This window comes from Quercus suber, unplaced genomic scaffold (genome assembly GCF_002906115.3).
Source record: "Quercus suber isolate HL8 unplaced genomic scaffold, Cork oak 2.0 scaffold_1073, whole genome shotgun sequence".
Lineage (NCBI taxonomy): Eukaryota > Viridiplantae > Streptophyta > Magnoliopsida > Fagales > Fagaceae > Quercus > Quercus suber.
In genome coordinates this window covers 62,394-79,808 of record NW_027070479.1, presented here as the reverse complement: position 1 = coordinate 79,808, position 17,415 = coordinate 62,394, and the positions used below count along the sequence as shown (strand labels likewise).

The window sequence follows — 17,415 nt, the reverse complement described above, 5'->3', positions numbered from 1 at the left end:
TGGAATATTTTAGGAATTATAAGATTTCGTTAGGGTTTAACTAAAAGAGTAAAAATAGGAGTATATGCTCATTTACAAAATATAAATGAGGAAATTATTCAACTTTAGTTTAGGGGGAATGAAACTACCTCAAACATAAAGGAGGAAAGTTCTACTTCGTCAATTTGTGTGTGTGTGTGTGTGTGCATGTGTGTGTGTGTGTGTGTGTGTTTTTTTTTTTTTTTTTTTTTTTTTTTTTTTTAACTTGAAAAAATGTGTTAAAAAAAAATCAACATAAAAAACTATGCATAAAACAATGAATTTTGGTTCAACAAATTGACTAAACTAAAAAAATAAGTCTAGGAACACAACAAAATGTCACGATATTTTTACAGTATCTTTATTTCTAGTTATGGTGGGTTCTGGTATGATATTTTATTATTTTATTTTAGAATAATGCTACATCAACAACATTTTCATAATAAATTCTAGGTGGTAAATTGTTACTAATTTTAAATTTGGCTAACCACTTTTAACTGTGTATTTAAAAAAAAAAAACAAAAAACAAAAAAAAATAAAAAGCCAATTGAAGAAAATTGTTCCTCAAAAAATGAATTTTGGCTCACCAAATTTGACTAAACAAAAAAAGAAGCCTAGGAACACAACAAAATGTCACACACAAAAAGAATCCTAGGAACATAAAAAAATGTCACAACATTTTCACAATATTTTTTTATTTCCAACTGTGGTAGGTCTCAGTTTGATATTATTATTTTATTTTTTACATCCACAACATTTTCATTGCAAATCTTCGTGGGAAAATTTTTATTAATGGTTTTAAAATAATGCATTAAAAAAAAATCAAAATGACAACACAAGAATATTGTGTGAAACTATGATATTTGGCTCACCCAATTTGACTATACTAAAAAAGAAGTCTAAGAATATAACAAAATATCACAACATTTTCACAATACCTTTATTTTTAGGATCCGAATAAATATTTTTTTATTTTATTTGAGAGAAATGCTACATCCATAACATGTTTAGAACAAATTATAAATGACAAGTTGTTATTAGTTTTAAACTGAGCCCACTACTGATATCACTCTTTTATCCATCAAAAATACCTTGCCACATAAAATTTGTTATGAAATTATTGTGAAAATGTTGTGGACATAGCATTACTCCTTAAACTTTAAAATCAAGCAATTTTTCCCTTAATATTTTGAAAAATTAGCAAATATGTCATATTGTTATTCTCTCAGTTAAACCCTAATGAAAGTTATGATTCTTAAGATATGTATTTTGTAATGTCTAAAATGCTCTCACTAAATTTTAACATCCCAAAAATTTTCTTCACGTATTTTGAGTTTTAGATGATAGTAATTCTCAGTTTCTTATTTTATTATTTATTTTGACCTTTAAAAAATTGATATCTTAATAATTATGAAAATATTGTAAGAATGTGTTGTGTCAGTGTAAATATATATGCACATATAAATATTTAAAGAAAAGACAAAAAGAGCACAAGCAAAACCGGTGTACTGTAGAAAAAAAAAAAAAAAAAAAGGCCAATGAACAATGCTTTTTTCTTTTTCTTTTTTTTTTTATAAACAATGAACAGTGCAAATTGTCAAATAATTGTAAAAATATTATAAGAATTTGTTAAGTCGGTGTAACTGTATATGTAAATATAAATAATAAATATTTAAATGAAAAGACAAAAAAGCACAAACAACATCGACGAAGGAAGAAAAAAAAAGAAAAAAAAGGCCTGATGAACAGTGCGCATGGGTTGAACAAACCAAAGCACTGTATCACATTACTGTTTGCGCTTTTTATATATAGGAAAAAAAAAAAAAAAAAAAAAAAAAAAACGAGTGAAATAATTTGGTTGGATAAACCAAAATTATTGTAGCTTTGTTACTATTACTTCACATATTAAAAAAAAGTGTTGTGAAAATTATTGTGAATGTCGAACTTTTTTTTTTTCACAATATATTTATTTTTAGTTGTGATTGGTTTCGGTATGATATATTTTTATTTTATTTTAGCTATAAAAAATTAACACCTCAAAAATTATAAAAATATTGTGACAATTTGTTGTGATAATATTTTAAAAGCTAATACGGAGCCAAAAAAGTTTAAAAAAAAAAAAAAAAAAAAAAGGTAAAGTTTGGTTGAATAAACCAAAATCACTGTAGTTTAGGGTATATGCTCTTTTCATATAGTTGCTAGTGTGGGTTACACGTGCAAGGCACATGCTACCCTTTAGTTAGAAAATTAATATAATTTTTTTTAAGAAATATGAAATCATGTACTTAAATTTAAAATAGCTATTTGAATATCTATTTACTATGACAATTTCTTATAACCTATTTACTAAATGTAATATCTACTCACCAAAAATGCTACAAAGAATGATAATGAATGTCATTATCTTTCCACAATATTTAAACTTTCACAATGAATGATGATATATACTACAACTTTTTTGAAGATCTTCATCAAATTAAATACTTGTAACCATCTACAATGAAAATTTTGTTATTCATACTTCATTCTTTATAATCTTATTTTATGAGTCTAAATACAATGTTTAGCTTACTTATTTTTAATGAACACCCTTTTAAGTAGGAAAAGAAATTTAAAAAATAACAAAAGACATTTGTCATCAAAGTTTCTATTAGATATAATTATAAGTCTAGAAGATTTAAGCCTAATAAATTAGAGTTCTCTAGGTAACAAATAGAACACCATATATCGTTGTAGGGACTGGGTTTGAGCACTTCTACTGTTGAGTGAGTGGACTCAAGCCTAGCTATCCCAATACAATGAATTTGTAGAGAGCGGGTTTAAGAACTAGGCCCTAGCAAGGAGACAACGCCCAACGCAGTGTTTTCCACCATCGAATGCCGGTGAATGGAAATCATCCTCAAAAATCTGTCCTCGGCCCGGTCCGATGAGCCTGGTAGTCGTCCTTCTCCCATGGGGATCGTCCCACCTTCTTAATTTGTTTCTCCCCATTATATAGTCCTCCCTCAACAATCCATTTCCTCCACTTGTTGATCATCTATGCCTCCCCTTGACAACTCGTCCTATCAGCCACTTTACCAAACTTCCTGTGAGTCGCAGTAACCGAGGAAGCGCTGCTCAGGGGTCATTTCTTCATTAATGTGGCCAGAATATTGATGTGGAGGTGACAGTTCATCCTGGACAGGCTCCTCCACCATGCTTCCACGGCTGACATGTTGTACTTGTTCTTTCTCCTTGGATGCCTTGAAAGACTACCTTTATTGGTCCACTACTTCCTCTTCCCATGGTCTCAGTTTGCCGAGGACAAGGTTGTCCTTGGCAAGGTTCTTGGGCAATTTGGGCTTTCATACTTCGTCCTCGACATGGGCCTTGGGCTTGATGTGAAATGGGCCGGGGATACCAAATTCTCTGACCCCACACTAGCCCCTCAAAATCCTGCTGTCCGACTCCTCAGACGGGGAGGAGGATTTTGATATCCTTGGGCCTTTATCGTGGCTTGTCCAGTCTGGTCCTAGGTCAGCATTTAAAGTCTTTTCACCTATCTGATGCACGTTTCTAGCGCTTTGATATGCAGTACGCACCTGTATTAAATTTTGGCGGCTCCATACTCTCCACGTTCAACGGTGTGATGGTGATCCAACGGTGAGGATCTTTTGACATTATGGGCGGGAAGCCTTGCACAGTTGTCTTTGGTGACGGGGCACATACCCATTTGCACCGATTCATCTCTCCACTTTTGCATTCAAGAGGTCTCATGTGCACACCCCGAATCCGGTCAAGTCTTCAACTCAACTCGCGTCTCTTCACAACCTAGAAAAGCCCGTTCCGAGTGCCCTTCCTCATTTCTGTAAGTTTTCTTCTTGCCCTATCTTGTGCTTTACCCTTTCTGACTTTCTTTTTCCCCTATCTCTCTTCTCCTTTCGCTCTTCCCTGAGTCTCTTAGCCGTTCTTTCGGATGGGTAGGTTTAAGAAGTTAGTTGAGTCTGAGAAGGCGATGGAGGAATTCATCGCCATTCATAGGATACCCAGTAACGTGGGTTTGAGATACTGCGAGGAGGGGGAGTGGTATATAAGGAGGGAGGTTGGTGAGGTAGTGATTCCTATAATCGCCTTCCTTGAATGTGGTATTAGGATTCCTATGGGGCCAGTGATGAGGGGCTACCCTTAGGTACTTTCGATTAGCCCCTACCCAGTGCGCCACTAACATGTTCAGGATCCTAGGCTGCGTGGACGCCTTGAACGAAAAGATGGGTTTGAGGTTAACCCATCACGACGTGAATTGGTGCTACAACCTCCAGCACCTAACGGGTAAGTCCTACTACATGAAGACAAGGGATGATAGAGTTAGACTCATCCAGTGTCTTCCTGAATCCAGCAAAGGGTTGAATAAGGATTTTCTCATCGTGTGGGGAGAGTGGCACAACGGCCTTCACTACCCAACCTTAGAGGGGGAGCCAGGTAGGGTACTCGAAATATGGGAGGGTTGATCTGTTAGGTTTTTATAGTTCGCATTGCTTAGTTGTTAACAAGAACTAACTTTTTCTGTTGCAAATCCACACGCCTTTGAATGACACTTCAATTTGGTCAACAAAGAGGACTTAGAAACTGTACTCAGGGCAGAGGTCTTTGTGAACGAGGCTGATAACCAGGTTAGAGCTGCTCATAAGATTCTCAGATACAAGCCGATCCAGAAGTCTTTCTCGGCTCACAGACACATGTTCAGAGCCAAGGACCCAAGGCTTGGCCAAATCACTGTGGTGGAGCGCGGGTTCTCATTTTCTGAAGGATCTTCCAACACAGAGGGCATCTCGTCAGTAGCCTCTTCCTCATCCCACCAAGCCGCGGAGGCCGAAGGAGGAAGTTTAAAGAGAGAGGAAGAAGTAGTTGATCTGAGTACGTCCGAGGACGAGTTTGGTGCATTCGACCAAGTCCATCTGCTTGAGGATCCCCCTAATGACTTAGGTGACCCCCATTTATCTGAAGCAAACCTTCTATGCCGAGATGGACTTCAAGAGACAACCCCAAACTAGCCTGTTCGACCTGCTTGAGGGCCAACAGGGGAAGGACACGCCGGGGAAGTCACAACCCAAGCCTCTTCCTCCTCCGCCCAAGCTTCCTCCTTCTCCACCTAAGTTATTGCTTGCGTAGACCAGGTCGTCTTCCATTCTACCGACCTCGAACCCTGGCTTGAGTCTGCCAATCCGAAGAGGAAGAGGTCTTCCAAGGGCAAAAACCTGGTGGATGGGGAGAGATCCCGTTCCTCCCAAGAGGAAGATGAAGCCCACCAACCTTCCAAGCAGCTGAGGATCGGTGGTCAGGGCAAGGGAAAAGAGGTCACTCGGTAGCCCGAGCCTCAGGCATGGCTGCCTACTGCCATGCTTCATGGGAAGCCTCTGATGGATGACGCCACCCTTAGGGACTTTCGAGGGGGCGAGGGCACTCGCATGGCCGATGCCTTGGAGAGGTCTCTACTTCTCCCCGCTGACATAGTCGAGCTGGAGGGTCTGAGAAGGCAAAAAGTTACTCTCAACCTCAAGAGGTATCTGGGTATGATAAGACTTTTGGTACTTTTGCCTTTGTTGAATTTTATTCCTTAGTTCCCAACTTACGGTGTACTTGTTTTGATTGGCAGGCTCTCCAGGCTACTTTTAGGCTGGAAGAGGAGGCCAATAACCAAAGTAGAGCCCTGGATCAGGAGCGCGATAAGTACCTGGATGCCGCGAACACTCTTAAGAAATCTGAGGCTGATCTTAAGAAGGCGAGGGAGGACCTGCGGAGATGACGAGGGCCAGAGACAGCACAACATCTGACCTAGCCGGTGCTAAAAAACAGGCTGAGGACCAGACAGGGTGCTTGCGAGAGGTCGAGGATCAGCTACAGGTCACCAAGGAGCACATTGCTGACTTAAAGAAAAAAATGACTGAGGCAAAGTGGGCCAGAGGTGTTGCCGAGTTTGCCAGGGACGAGGCCTTGAGGGCCAAAGAATTGGCCGAGTTTGAGAAGGCAAATGCTGAGAGCTCCAAAAAGCAAGCGAAGGAAGAGGCCTTTGCTGAGGGGGTGGCTAAGATCGAGGCTGCCCTCAAGGCTCAAGTGCCTGAGGTGTGCAGATGCTACTGCTCCCAGACTTGGAATGAGGCCCTCAACCAAGCTGGGGTTGAGGCCTCGTCTGAGCTTAGGGGGGCCGAGAGGGTGTATTACCCTCCTACTATTCGAGTGGCTACCTCCACTGATCCTGAAGCTGGCACTGCCTCTAAAGCGTTGGACGAAGGCCCGCCCAGTGCTGCCAATGATCCAATGTCAACTGATAAGCCCGCTGAGGAGACTGGGCACCAAGGGACGTTGGGGAACGAGGAAATCAGTAACCCAGCAGCGCCCCAGGACGTGGTGAAGCCTCCCGCTGACTCCCAGGCCACCCCTGCTGACAATGAGTCCTCCGAAGTTGCACCCCCGAGCTAGGATCTCGAGACGTTAGATGAAACTTCTCGGCAAACCCCCAAGGACAAGCTTTCTACCAAGTTAAAGAGATAGGCAATCTTTCGGGCCACCTTTCTTTGTTGACTTGCACCGCCCTTGTCTTCCTTCCTCTTTGTCTTAATTTATCACTGTATATTTTGTTTTGGTTTAAAACATTGTAATGCTATTTTTAAGTTGAGTGCGTGAATCCTTTTTTTTACTTAGTGCTTATTATCATCGTGATGAGTTTTGCTACTTATACAACCTGTGCTTCAATTATAAGCTTCACAATCTCAGAGACTCGGCATGTTTTTCATTCCAAATTGGCAACCAAAAAATGTAAAGTCCATAGTGATAGTTCCCACTCGGACCTTGGTCGATAGTTGAACCACCTTAACACCACGACCTATTTTTTCCGAATTGAATACTGAGGGAGCAACTTCACGATATTAGCTCTACATCTCATGGATTGGTTACTGTAAACAGTAAAAAATGCTTAAGAAAGCCGTTAGTTGCTGATTATGCTAAGGGGCTAGGTTCAATGTGCCTCAAAATGTTTTAAGTGATACTCATGGGCTTGTGTATGTTTACTCCTTTGCTGAAACGTAGCTAGTCTTTCCAGGGATCCGAGTCTGAGGACCATGCAAAACCTTGGCTCTGTCTATCGCTTATGTTCTTCTATAAGTAACTAGTTTTTCTATAGGTTTGAGTCCGAGGACCATGCAAGACCTTGGGTCAGTCTAGTACCTAAGTTTTCCTTGAATTGGTTAGTTTCCCCATAGGTTTGAGTCCGAGGATCATGCAAGACCTTGGTTTAGTCTAACGCTTATGTTCTTCTGTAGGTAACTAGTTTTCCCATAGGTTTGAGTCTGTGGACCATGCAAGACCTTGGTTCAGTCTAGTACCCAGGTTTTCCTTGAAGTGGTTAGTTTTCCCATAGGTTTAAGTCCGAGGACCATGCAAGACTTTGGTTCAGTCTAACGCTTATGTTCTTCTGTAAGTAACTAGTTTTCTATATGTTTGATTCCGAGGACCATGTAAGACCTTGGTTCAGTCTAGTCCCTAGGTTTCTCTTAAAGTGGTTAGTTTCCCCATAGGTTTGAGTCCAAAGGCCATGCAAGACCTTGATTCAGTCTAACACTTATGTTCTTATGTAAGTAACTAGTTTTCCCATAGGTATAAATCCGAGGACCATGCAAGACCTTAGTTTAGTCTAGTATCCAGGTTTCTCTTGAAGTGGTTAGCTTCCCCATAGGTTTGAGTCCAAAGACCATGCAAGACCTTGGTTCAGTCTAATACTTATGTTCTTCTGTAAGTAACTAGTTTTCCCATAGGTTTGAGTCCGAGGACCATGCAAGATCTTGGTTTAGTCTAGTACCCAGGTTTTCCTTGAAGTGGTTAGTTTCCCCATAGGTTTGAGTCCGAAGACCATGCAAGACCTTGGTTCAGTCTAACGCTTATGTTCTTCTGTAAGTAATTAGTTTTCTCATAGGTTTGAGTCCAATAATCATACAAGACCTTGGTTCAGTCTAGTACCCAGGTTTCTCTTGAAGTGGTTAGTTTCCCCATAGGTTTGAGTTCAAAGACCATGCAAGACCTTGGTTCAGTCTAATATTTATGTTCTTCTGTAAATGACTAGTTTTCCCATAGGTTTGAGTCCGAGGACTATGCAAGATCTTAGTTCAATCTAACGCTTAGGCTCTTTCTGCTTGGAGTGAAGGAACTTGTCCTCAGTGTTGGAAAGCTTACTTTTAGCGTGATAACGGCCTCGGCCTCGCTTCGTCGAAAATGGGTTATTCTTCATACTGGGCCTTTGGCCCAGCGCTGCCTTGGACGGGGGTGGCTCAGATTTCTACCCTTATGTGTGACAGTAGCCCCTCCTTCGCTCCAAGTTGTTCGCCACTTCTGGTTACGAGGCGTCTTTTGGCTGTTCGAGTTGTGCACCTGACGCTTCGATGTACGAGGCGCGCCCTCATTAATATCCTCGTGGATTAATGCAGATCCAGCGGTTGGTGGCTTCTTTGGAATTTGGTCAGGATTAATGTCGTTGATAATTCTTCCTTTGAATTCTGTATGGACCAATTCCCACTAACCTTCGCCCTCTATATAAGGCTTTCTGGGGGAATCGTCCTTCCACCTCTCACGAATCCTTTAGTTAAATAAGAAATATGATCCTCCAACCCTCTAAGCACCTTCGATAACCTTGTCAGGATTGTGATCAGGGCTTGGAGGAATGGGACGGCCCTGGATGAGGGCAAGGGCAAGCAAGCCAAAGGTGCTCTTACCTTTTAACCGAGCAAAAATGGAGGTCCTCCTCCCTCAATCGAGAGCCATAGCGGTTGTAGTTCGCGTTAGACTTCTAGCGCGGCAAGGCTTGGGCGTCATCCTGGTGGTAGCATGTCTGGCAGTTAGGAGGGAGGTCCATGAAGAACATCATATTTTTCTCCGGTGCGCATCCATGCTTGCCCTCCAAGCTGGTAGTGACTCGCGCCTAACTTACTCGCCGATGAAGGCTCGCAAGATTACATCACGTTCAGTACCCGGGTGTTGCTGCCTCCGATGCTTAATTATCATGAGGCTAGGGGAGCATCAAGGGAACATCATGAGAGGGGAACATCAGACGCTTCCGCCTCTTCTCCTCTCTCCTTGCTGGTACCATCCATACCGGCCCGGGGGTTGTTGGTAGCCTTAAAACAAGCCTGCCTCAGCCTTCCTTTCTAGGGTTAGCTTTTGAACAAGCCCGTCTAGGCCTCTGTTTGTATAGTTGGCTTTAGAACAAGCCCGTCTGAGCCTCTATTTGTATAGTTGGCTTTAGAACATGCCCTTTTGAGCCTCTGTTTGTATAGTGTACTTTTTTCTTTATTTAATAAAAAGGCTACAATGTTTATTCACTTTTCCTTTTCTCTGAATCTTTGATTTTTCTGCAATAATCATTTCTTGAGCAAAGGTGTCGTTGTTTGTTGTTTTTTTTTAATGGGACTCGGAATCGGTGTTGTTGGTGGTGATAAAAAACTGTCTAACCTTCTGTAAGCTAGCAATCTAAGAACAATTGTCCATTACTCTTGCTAGTGCACAAGTTCTCCCCACAGACGGCGCCAATTGTAGGGACTAGGTTTGAGCACTTCTACTGTTGAATGAGTAGACTCAAGCCCAACTAGCCCATTACAATGAATTTGTAGAGAGCAGGTTTAAGAACTAGGCCCTAGCAAGCAGACAACGTCCAACGTAGTGTTTTCCACCATTGAACGCCGGTGAACCGAAATCATCCTCAAAAATCTGTCATCGGCCTGGTCCGAGGAGCTTGGTAGTCATCCTTCTCCCATGGGGATCGTCCCACCTTCTTAATATGTTTCTCCCCATTATATAGTCCTCCCTTAACAATCCTTTTCCTCCACTTGTTAATCATCCATACCTCCCCCTGACAACCTGTCCTATCAGCCACTTTACCAAACCTCCTGTGAATCGTAGTAACCGAGGAAGCGCTGCTCAGGGGTCATTTCCTCATTAATGTGGCTAGAATATTGGTTGTGCACATTTAATGTGGAGGTGACAGTTCATCCTAGACAGGCTCCTCCACCATGCTTCCATGGTTGACGTGTTGTACTTGTTCTTTCTCCTTGGATGCCCTGAAAGACTACCTTTACTAGTCCACTACTTCCTCTTCCCATGGTCTTGGTTTTTCGGGGACAGGGTCGTCCTCGGCAAGGTTCCTAGGCAATTTGGGCTTTCATACTTCGTCTTCGGGCATTTATCCCTCCTTAGCATGGGCCTTGGACTTAATGTGAAATGGGCCGGGGATACCAAATTCTCTGACCCCACAATCATCATTCTAACTTTCCAAGCATGACTACCAGTCTATCACATAGTATTCAAAATACAAGAAGAAATTTTTTGAGACATTAAAATTTAGTAGGAGTATTTTAGACATTCCACAATAGAATATTTTAGGAATTATAAGATTTCGTTAGGGTTTAACTAAGAGAGTAACAATAGGAGCATATGCTCATTTACAAAATATAAAGGAGAAAATTATTCAACTTCAATTCAGGGGGGAATGAAACTACCCCAAACATAAAAGAGGAAAGTGCTACTTCCTCAATTTGTGTGTGTGTGTGTGTTTTAACTTGAAACAATGTGTTAAAAAAAATCAACCTAAAAATACTATGCATAAAACAATGAATTTTGGTTCAACAAATTGACTAAACCAAAAAAGAAGTTTAGGAACATAACAAAATGTCACGATATTTTTACAATATCTTTTATTTCTAGCTATGGTGGGTTCTAGTTTGATATTTTATTATTTTATTTTAGAGTAATGCTACATCAACAACATTTTCATTATAAATTCTAGGTGGTAAATTGTTATTGATTTTAAACTGGGCTAACTACTTTTAATTGTATATTAAAAAAAATAAAAAATAAAAAGCCAATTGAAGAAAACTGTGCATAAAACAATGAATTTTGGCTTACCAAATTTGACTAAACAAAAAAAGAAGCCTAGGAACATAACAAAATGTCACACAAAAAAGAATCTTAGGAACACAACAAAATATCACAATATTTTCTTAATATTTTTTATTTCCAACTGTGGTAGGTCTCAATTTGATATTATTATTTTATTTTTTATGACTACAGCATTTTCATAGCAAATCTTTGATGAAAAATTATTATTGGTTTTAAAATTATGCATTAAAAAAAAAACCAAAAAGACAACACAAGAAAATTGTGTGTGAAACTGTGAATTTTGGCTCACCGAATTTGACTATACTAAAAAAAAAGTCTCAGAATACAACAAAATATCACAATATTTTCACAATATCTTCATTTTTAGGATCCGAATAGATTTTTTTTTTTTTTTTTTTGAGAAAAATTGCTACGTCCATAATATTTTTATAACAAATTCTAAATGACAAGTTGTTATTGGTTTTAAATTTGGCCCATTATTGATATCACTTTTTTATCCATTAAAAAGACATTGTCACATAAAATTTATTGTGAAATTATTGTGAAAATGTAGTGGACATAGCATTACTCCTTAAACTTTAAAATCAAACAATTTTTCTCTTAATATTTATGAAAATAGCAAATATGTCATATTACTATTCTTTCAATTAAACTCTAATGAAAGTTTATGATTCTTAAAATATTTATTGTATAATGTCTAAAATACTCCCACTAAATTTTAACATCTCAAAAATTTTCTTCACGTATTTTGAGTTTTAGATAGTAGTAATTCTTAGTTTCTTATTTTATTCTAACTTTTAAAAAATTGACACCTCAATAATTGTGAAAATATTGTAAGAATGTATTGTATCAGTGTAACTGTGTATGCACATATAAATATTTAAAAAAAAAAAAAAAAAACTAAAAGAGCACAAGCAAAAAAGGCCAATGAACAGTGCATATTGTCAAATAATTGTGAAAATATTGTAAGAATTTGTTAAGTCGGTATAACTGAATATGCATGTGTAAATAATAAATATTTAAAGGAAAAGACAGATAAGCACGTACAAAACCGACATAGAACCAAAAAAAAAAAAAAAGCTTGATGAACAGTAAGAGTTGAACAAACCAAATGTAGAGCTCCGTTTGGATCGTTTGCGTTTTTGCCTTTTTTTTTTTTTTTTTTTTTTGACCGGCGCCTCTTGCACTGTTCATAGGACATGAACAGAAAAAATGCTCAGACACCCTAAACTTTCAAGTATTGACTGTAACACCACTTAAACTTTAATTTTGGCCAATTTACTTCTTAAACGTTAGACAACTGCCAAAATCAATACCTTTGTTATTCTTCTATTAATAAACTAACGGTAAAACTCACGTGAAAGGCACGTGGGAATAAAAACCAAAGCTGAACAACCTGAACCATTGAGAGAGAGGGAGAAAGTTTAGGCTCAGTTTAGAGAGAGAGAGAGAGAGAGAGAGAGAGAGAGGGGAGATGATCCAACCAGAAGTCCATAACCACCTCGGTATCCTTTCTCCAGTGCCGAAGTTCCGCCGTCGTCTCACTAGCCGTTCACCGCTGGTAAACTTTTCTCTTTCCCTTTTTTTTTTTTTTGTTTTTTTTTTTTTTTGCTACTATCAGTTTTTCCAATTTTCCTTATGCGATTTTTTTTTTCTTGGTTTAATAGCTAGTTGTGGTGGGTTGGGTAGGCTTGGTTGTGGTAAAATGCCCATAGTTGGTTGTTTTTCCAATTCACTGCTCTCTGTATGTAAAATGCAATGCTTTTTAAGTATGCTACATAGCTGTTTGATGAAATGCTTGAGAGGGGTATGGCCATTAGAGGGGTTGGTTGTTTGGTAGGATTTTGGATGGGTTTGAAATTTCTTGATAATAATTCTAGTTTATTTTGATACATTTCTAATAACTTAATCTTTTTGAGTATATTATTATGATGAATCCGTTGATGAAGATTTACTTTTGCACCATATGGTTGTGAGCTAATTGGTGGGAGTGGGAGAACAAGCTGGGCTACTTTGGCACGTTTTCTCCTGCATAGAACGATATCCATTGTTTACTTGCTACAAATTAAGGTAGTTCATCATGAGAACTACTTTAATACTAAAACAACATTACATATATTAGTAATAATAAACTAGACAAATGATATAATCAGTGGCAGTAAGGTAATCATATTCCAGGATTATCTCTAATGGGGTTTTGTTGATTGGTAGGATTTTAGATGGGTTTGCAATTTTTTGACAATAATTCAAGTTTATTTTGATGCATTTCTACTAACTTTTGTGGGTTAAAAACTTCATTTTGATTTTCAATGCTTGCAAAGAGGTGGTATTTTAGCACTTGGCTTTCAAACCTCAATTAGTTAATGGTTATTGATGCTGTAATATGTATACCAAATGATCATGTTAAGTTTTTGCATTCAATTCCTTTTGAAAATAAGGGAACCTTTTAGTATTTAGGATATTGTGTGTGTCACATAGAATGACTCGTTACAATTATTTGACTCTTTACTGACTATTTGCAATGATTTATGTTCTCTATATTCTTTATTTAATAAGTGGCAAGAATATGGACAAAACTAGTTTCTTTTTTTTTTTTTTTTTTTTTGGGTGGGATAAAATAGGTAAAAATCTCTAACTTTAAGGGAATAGTTTAGCTTATGGATGGGGAAGTTAGTATTTTTATTTTTCTTTCTACTCTCTATATTGTTCTTTCTTTCCATCTCTTCTTATTAATCTTCTTGTTAATTTTGTATTGCAGCCATGGATAAATGTCTACTGTCACTTCCTAAAAATTCATCTGATAAGGAAGGGAATTCAAGGCCTAGGTTCCATTAGTTTAACCAACACACATGAAGAATGTATAGCTAATAGATGGACTCAAATTTGTATCGCATGTAGTCTTCAAGGAGGCCCTAAAGGAGTGGTGCATTAGAGAAAATCATGATTAAGCAATAAATGGAGAGTAACAACTAGATGTAAAAAAATTCTAATAAAAAAAAAAAGTGGCTGGAAGATAGATGCATCCCGAACACAAATGGGTGTTATTTTTTGTATAATTATTGATTCATTGGATGTTATTTTTTTGAAACATTTTACCATTCGTAAAATGCTAATTGATATTTTAATTCATGGTAGTTGAGGAGAACATTTTACCATTAGTAAACCTTTTGGTTTGATATTTCATCGCTTAATGCATATCAAAGCAATCCAATAAAGTGATATTGTCCGTGTTAGTTGAGAAGAATGATTTTATGTAACCCATATATTGGCCTCTTCTTGATAGGATAAATTTCACTATTTTCTTGATAATTTTCTTTAGCTTTTTTAGTAATAAGCTCTCAGGAAATTTCTGCTATTTTCTTAAAGGGAAATTTTCTTTAAATTTCCACATTAGCACTTCAAGCTATAAGCTTTTTCAAAACTCATACATTAATAGAATTCCATAAATTTCATAAGTTAAATGATTTATAGTTGTGAACATTTTTTATATTATATTACATCTAATCTAAATAGGTAGGTATATTACATCACAAGCCCTGTTTTTTGGGCTCCTGCATAGGTAGTCACTGCAATGTATATATAGTAACTACAATGTATATATAGTAAGCTGGTACTAGAGTCCAGATTTACAAAAGCCACTGAAAACATCTCCTCCATGTTGATTGATTTTCTCCACATGACAAACGAGTTTTTGACATTTTGGTAAAATATATTGATATGTCCTCCAAGCCACTTAAGGATCCTCTATGTGCATTTCAACTTTGTTCTTCTCCAATAGCATACATTATGATCCTACACAACAAAAAAATTAAATAAACCAAAAATATATATTTATTAGACTATGCACAACTTAGAAACCAACACAAGTAAATGAAACCTAAAAGAAACAAATGAACACCCCCCAAACCTGGTACTTTCACCACATGATTCAAAAAAGTAAAACTTTGTGTCACATATCATGAAAATTAATGGCTCTATTCTTAGCTTGTCAGATTAAGACGTAATCTGCAGTTGATATTAGTTCATACTACTAAATCTAATAAAACCATAATCATAAATTCATTATGTTTGGGTATTGTCAAATTTTTCCTTTACAAAACTAAGTTGCAATTAACCGCAGAACTCCAATAATGTAAGCAAAGAAGTTCTAAAGAACAAAAATATATAATTGAATCAATGAAAATGATCAGCATATAGAAGAAATACGTAATGAAATAATAGTTTTCTACATTTCATCAACCTCAACTGGATGAGTCATAAGCTCTTAACATCAAATATTGGTTACATACTTACACCACCAACAAACTCAAGGCCAGTTAAAATTATCATTTTCTTCTTTTTCTCTGGTAATCAAACTAACAAAATCATCAATCACCTCACTTGAACCATTTAGAAGAAGAAAATTTAAAAATCCAGCACTACAAAAAAAGAGGGATATAGCCGCATTTGAAAAACGCAGCTATAGACCCTAAAAATGCAGCTATAGGCTATAGTTGCGTTTTCCATAGCTGCGTTTCCAAACATGGCCTATCCTGTGCGACTATAGCCCCCTACGGGACCTAGAGCTGCGTTTTTACACAACCCATAAGCTGAGACCTATAGCTGCATTTTTATAAAAAAACTCTTATAAAAACGCGGCTATAGACCCGCGCTTTGGGCTACGTTTAAAACATGGCTATAGGTCCATTCCAAAATCCACCCAAAATCAAACCCATTCCAAAAATCCAGCCCAAACCCATCAGAACCCAGCCACAACTACGGCCCCATGCCATCACTGCACCTCCACAACCAAAACCCCCATGCCACCACAACCCACCACGACCCAGACCTGCCGCAACCCACCAACCCAAAACCCACTCCCGCACAAATCAAAACCCCACACCCACAAAAACCTCCACAACCAAAAAGTTCAAGCCACAAAAAATGAAGCTAAGGAAGAAATGTAAACATAATTCCACTTAAAATCAAAGAAAATATATATTATGGTACCTGAATTCCAAAAGTGATACTCTTTAAGAAGTGCAGGGAGAGATTTTCTAACCAATTGCATATCACCAGTCCTGCTGTATATGGCATGAACCATAGCACTCAGGAGGGGAGGCTGGCTGCAAAAAGTACCCCTGAGTTTGTGGTTTAACTCCAATTATATAATCATTTAGATTATGAAAGAAATTATGTAAATGAAATTTGCATAAATGAGATTCATATGACAAAATGAATGTCAAAAGGGAGAAGAAAACAAAAACAAATAACTTGAGGATCAAATGATTAAGCCAAAAAGTGTTATATAAAAGCTGAAGCATTAATACCAAGTCTAATGAAATGAAACTGTATGTGCCCTACCTTTCAACTAGAGACTAGTGGTCTAGTATTCATTTTATTTATGATAAAAAGGTAGCAAAAACAGTTTAAATTTCAGGTTTGGACTATATTAATTGATAGTTTAAATTTCAGATTTGGACATAATGACGAGTTTTAACTTTTTAAAATTTTTACATTATGGGTTATACAACTTATATATACTCATAGCCTTATTAATTATAATGTGCTTTAGAGTTGAGACACCTATGTTAAGACATTAATTTGGATTAGACATGACTGTGAGAGAGAGAGAGAGAGTCTTTAATGGTGCCTAGTGCCAATTGGTTTTTAATAATTATAACATCTCACTAAACCCATGACAAAATGAAGACCCTCTGATGGACTAGCATTCCTGACAGAAATAAAGACCAACAAGTGTTAGAAACCGGGCCCCTAGAGGCACCCTCAGTTTGTGGTCATTTAAATTTTCCCCTTTAACATTTTTATGTCCCTAATGTAATATAAGATTTTCATTGATCTGTTTATTAGAAATTGAAAAGGATTTCTTAAACCATATAAATAAATAAATATTATAAGAAAAAACAATATCAATAAATAACTAGATATTTAATTAGCACCAAAAAAAAAAAAACTAGATGTTTTAGTAAACAATTAGAGGACATAGAGAATAAAAGAAGTGTTCATGTACTTACCTGTTGCTTCTGTGGAAGGTACTTTTCCAAATCAACACACAGCAGCTGATTATACCAACAGAAGACCCAAACAAGATGTTAATGACTGAATAGAAGATCTCTTGGGCTTGTTGGTCTTTTCTTTCAGTTGAGCTGCATTGAGATTAGCCTCTAACAGTTAGCGAAAGCTTAAGAAACAAGGTTTCAAAACAATTAGATATATCAGGCTATTAATGGCCATTAAATAAAGTCAGTTTTTTTTATAGCGCTTTTTTATTTATTTAATTTCTGGTATTAGTATCAACTCAAGTAGGGACTGCTACTGCATAGCCGCCTTCATTTAGCAGCCCATATTTTGATGTGTGTTTCCAAGTAGTGCTTTCACCTTTTATTTACAACGGTCATTTTGAAGTGGGATTAATTGGCAAGAGAGAGTATTTTGTTTTCCTTCTACTTGATTCTTCTATGGAGGCTAGGAGCATACACT

The 17,415-nt window shown here is 37.4% G+C and overlaps 1 long non-coding RNA gene across 1 annotated transcript; it reads left to right on the top strand.

The window, feature by feature from the left end:
- The first annotated feature begins 12,248 nt into the window (after positions 1–12,248).
- Positions 12,249–14,064, top strand: LOC136065659 (uncharacterized). Its single transcript, XR_010627269.1, has 2 exons — positions 12,249–12,496; positions 13,694–14,064. It is a non-coding gene; the product is annotated as an uncharacterized LOC136065659 (long non-coding RNA).
- The last annotated feature ends 3,351 nt before the right edge of the window (positions 14,065–17,415 follow it).